Here is a 5,000-nt window from a genome sequence, read left to right as displayed (position 1 = left end):
TAATGTGAAATAAATGTAAAATTAGGTTGTCTTTAAACTGATTAAAAGGTGTTTGTAAATGTTAACACCTAAAAAAAATTCCACAGCAAGTGATTGTTTGTAGGCTTTGATCATAAACATCTGTATTGTATTTGGCAAAAAGTTAACATAAAATAGGTTATGGTGTTTAAAGATGCTTTTTTTCTTTGAGTGGAAAACACTAAGCCCTTTGAATAGTTTATATAGAATGAGTGAGTGAAAATGAAGAGAAAGTAAAGGAGATATCAGGAAAAAAAATGATTTGTGTAAGAAATTCAGAGAGGTTGTTTCAGTAACTAGCCAAAAAAAAAAAACCTCAGGTCTTTTTCCACCTCAACAGAGCAGACCTTATCCATTCTTGGTGGCTGTCAAAATGGGTTTTGCAGTGCAGTTCAGTGAATTTACCCATAGATGAGCCTACAACACTGCTGCTTTATATCAGTACCTGTATCCCTATCTTCAACTTAGCCACTGAGAATTGCATTACGCATGTGATACGTGTGGGAGAATCTGAACCATCCATTGTAAATAGCGTTCTGTCGCCATTGGATCTATATTACATGATCGATGTTTCAGAATGCCGAACCACAAAACATGAAGACCAAATGGTCAATGTTTTAAGATGTCAAAAATACAAAAGGGGGGCGGGGGGGCAAGCTTCCTTGCTAATTATTTATACCAAGTTCAGGATTGCACTACAGTGGGGAAAAGGGTAAAATTCCCATCCCTACTTTACTATACAGTGATCTCATTAAAAAGTCTTTTTGCAATACCCAGTGGTCGACATATCAGACTTTTAAACCACAAAAGCTAGAGTTCAAATGGTTGACTGAAACATCAGTCCTGTGGTATGGACTCCCTCATGAGCATTCCTTTTAATTGTTTTGACTACACTGTGTTTCATAGAATATTAAGCTGTTCACTAAGATGCTTAGAACAGCAACCATCTATATCGGTCATTGCCATTTGACGAAGCTATTGTTACTCAACAGGTATGGAGAAATGTGTATTTATCTCTTAAATTGATTATAAGAGCACATAACTGTGTACTTTACATGGTAATGTAATAGAATACTGTTTTGGAGCAAGTACAAGAATGCACTACAGAATTGCTGTGTTCTGACAAGGTAAATATCTCTGCCCTGTACTAAATAAGGTGCCTGTGCTTTAAAATGCATATGTATCCACAACTAAAGAGGCCCCTTCTGAATTTCAGGCCTTTTCTCAAAGTCTTTTCCAGGCCTTCATTGCACTTAAACAGACTTCAGTAGTGCTTCCTCCTTCCCCAGGCTCTCAGTCCACCCAGAAAAGAGTTAGGGATCCTGAATCATCAGGATTCCTCTTCTGAAGAAGAAGAATCTGTAGACTACTCAACCCAGATACCCTCTCCCTTAGAATATGCATCTCCTGAAGAGGGATCAGTAGGCACGGAGTCCCACATGGAAGAAATTTCATTTAGGGAAACCATCTTGAAAACGAGGGAGCACTTCAAGTTGGCTACCACCCAAATTTCAGACATACAAAAAAGGTACTACCATTTGCTACAAAAGGATTTGCCTAATTCTTCTACAGCTCCACCTGTTCAAAGTCCGTGAGGACTGCGATTTTCTTTTCGGATGCCCTGCAGCAGATCCAGCATTTATCTCAGCTGCTACTGACGAGCCTTCCAGGATGTTCCCTTCTACTTCCCTATTCCCTTCGGACAAGGAAACTAAAACCTTGGAAAGACTAGGTAAAAAGACCTGCACCTCAGCAACCTTAGCTTTCAGGGCTATAAACTACCAGGCTTGCATGACTATGTATTTTCTAGAATTATTGTCATAGGCTAATGCTGCTATCTCAGACCTTCCTGAGTCGGAGAGAAAAAACTTAGCCCTGCCTTGGTTGGGAGCCTCCTTTCAAGTGGCCAAACATTACATAAAATGGAGCTGTGACACTGCTGAGGCCTGTACTAGAGCAACTGCTACAGGGTCTGTGCTTAGAAGGTTTTCCTGGCTCAGAATTCAACCACTTCAGGATGATTTCATATCCAAACTCATGGATGCCTCTCTAAATAAGTCTTCTCTGTTTGGCACTGTTGCTGCGTCACTTTTCAAGTCCCTACAGGAAACGACCAAGGAACTCATGGAGTTAAAACACTGCTGGTTTCACCAGTACCAAGGTTCCACAGGAACTTTCCTTCAAAACCTGTCTTTGTCCATAGCCACTCCTAGCACCAGAGCAGTAAGTCTCTTCTAGGGAAGGAAAGAGACATCAGAGAACCAGGGCTCCTCAGAACCCTCTTCAACAAAAGCAGCCCTTTCCTGACAGAGCCAGGGGGTCTGACTACCCTGCTTCTGTTCCCCTCCCCCTCTCCCTCCGCCTCTCAAAAGCTGTCGGGGGGGTGGGAAGGCATTACCCATGACAAATGGGTGATTTCTGTCATAGGAAATGGATACTTTGTGGTCTGGCAGTCCACTCCCACCTTTTAAGGTGTCCCCCAACCCCCCCCCCCCCCGAGATCAGCTACATCTCTTCCCAGGCCTCTTCTCAAACCTCTGCTTACAGGGCTTCATTCAAAATGTCCCTGCCAATTCCAAGGGAAAAAAGACTCTTTTCATGGATGTTCCTGGTGTCCAGAAAGGATGGCCCCTGGAGGCCAGTTATGGATTTTCCCCACCTCAACACATTCTTAAAGGTCCCTTCCTTTGGAATATTTCCTCTCCAGACCCTTTTCCCTCTTCTCCTTTCTCAGGGTTTCTTGGCATCTCTGGACATAAAAGATGCCTGTCTGCACATTCCTATTCACCCACATAACAGGAAATATCTGCATTTTTCTGTGGGATCCTGGCATTTTCAATTCTCTGCTTTTCCCTTTGGCCTCTGTACAGCTCTGAGAGTTTTCACCAAATGTTGGGCTTTGCTTATTGCCCATTGCAGGCTACTAGGAAACCAGATATTCCCATACCTGAACAACCTACTCTTATAGGCCCCAAGCCCACAGATCTTGCAATGCAATCTTCAGACCATCATTTCCCTACTGAGAAACCTGGGGTTCACAGTAAATTACAAAAAAATCTTATACCCTCTCTCCAACCCAAGACCACATTTTCCTTGGGTGCAGAATACAGATGGACATATTAAAAGTATCTCTACCACCACAAAAAGCAGAAGATCTTTACACTTTCTGTCTCTTCTGCCTTTACACCACATCACAGCCAGGGAATTTCTCAGAGTACTAGGGTTCATGGCCTCTACCATTCCCATGGTACCTCTGGCAAGACTGCACATGAGGGAATCTGCTGTGCTTCCTCAGGTCTGCCTGGATCCAACATTCACACCTTATGAAATTCCGCATTCCTTTGATCCCATGCTTGAAAAAGGAAATTCTCTGGTGGTCTCAACAGGTAAGCCTAAATACAGGACTACCTCTCCACCCTATGGATCCAGTCCAAGAACTTTGCACAGATGCTTCAGACATGGGCTGGGGCACTGCCATGGGAAGATGTACTGTCTAAGGAAGGTGGTTCCTCTCCCAGAAAAGGAACACATCAGCATAAGGAAAATGAGAGTATTGCTCCTGGCCCTACAAACCTTCAGACCTCTTCTTTGCCCAAGCCCACTGAAGTTGTTCACTGACAATATGACTGCTCTGGTATGTGAACAAGTGTGTGTGTGGGGGGGGGGGTCAGATCCTACCTCGTTTGCAGGTTGGCATTCCTAATATGGGACTTACTGGAAAGGCACAACATGACCATTCAGGTGGTGTACATCCCCTCTGACAGAAACCTTGTGACAGACTCACTGACCAGATCCTGGACTTCGTCACACAGATGGTTGCTTCACAGGGATGTGTTCTTGGACATGGTCCACCATTGGAGTACTCCGAAAGTAGACCTATTTGCTTCCCATCTGAAAAGGCAGCTTCCAACATTTTGTGCCAGAGTCCCTGGTCCTTTGGCTTGGATAGTGGATGCCCTCTCTTTCTCATGGAAAGGTATCTTTCTCTGTGCATTCCCTCCCCTTCCTCTAATACTAAAAGTTCTGCTCAAAATCAGGCAGGATTGACCAAAACTCTTGCTGGTGACTCCCTTCTAGCCAAGACAGCACTGGTTTCCCCTACTTCAGTTAGCCCAGCAAAAATGAAGAGGGACCTCTACCCAGGTTCCCCATCCCCATCTCCACGGATGCGGATAAGATAAAAGCCACCTTGTCCCACAACTGGGACATACTAAGCTGCAACACGGACCTAGGGGACAAACCCATGTTCACCCACAAAATAGGGTACAACCTCAAAGCCCTCTTTGAAAAGAAAGATAATTCCCACAAAGAGGACACCACACAAGGTACACACCCGTGTGGTCAATGCAGCTGCTGTCAATATATCAACACCACGGAGTACATCAAAATTGGCAACAACAAGCCTGTGTACCCCAAAGGCAGTCACGACTGCAACTCTACTCAGGTTGTATACCTGAGCATGTGCACGCACTGCCCCAGCTTCTACATTGGCATGACCACTAGAAAGCTGAGTGACAGGATTAAGGAACACTACCAAGCCATCCGAAGAATGGACAACAACAATGCCCTAGCTAAACATGCTATCCAGTGTAAAAAACCCACTGGATTCACTTTTTTAGTACTAGAGAAAGTCCTCAGTTTTAGCGAGGAATCCAGCACCCCGCTTGAAGTTAGAGAACTCAAGTGGCAAATCAGATTGGGAGCTGACAATCACCCTGGCCTAAATGGAAGCCTCAACATTAAATGTGTACTAAAATGGATCAGGTAACCCCCTGGCCACCCTCCCCAAGGGTCCAGCCCACACAAGGTACCTCCCATACACTTAGGTCACAATGACATCACAGTGTCTATTTAATACCTGTTGGAATGCACTTAGTTAAGATTTCTGAAGAAGTTCAACTACTTTGAAATAAAAGTGCGAACGAAAGCGCTCAAATCTAAACTTTCTGGTGTCCGAGTGGCTTTTTGTATTCCATAAGCAA

At 44.2% G+C, this 5,000-nt stretch overlaps 1 protein-coding gene across 1 annotated transcript in view; it reads left to right on the top strand.

Moving 5' to 3' along the window:
• Nucleotides 1-5,000, top strand: part of TAOK2 (TAO kinase 2) — a gene marked incomplete in the record, with an annotated part of 2,530,163 nt that overhangs the window by 1,713,175 nt on the left and 811,988 nt on the right.

Source organism: Protopterus annectens, chromosome 10.part0, assembly GCF_019279795.1.
Source record: "Protopterus annectens isolate FY-2018-M chromosome 10.part0, PAN1.0, whole genome shotgun sequence".
Classification (NCBI taxonomy): domain Eukaryota; kingdom Metazoa; phylum Chordata; order Ceratodontiformes; family Protopteridae; genus Protopterus; species Protopterus annectens.
The sequence above is the reverse complement of the archived record's forward strand: the minus strand, read 5'-3'. Positions and strand labels throughout refer to the sequence as shown.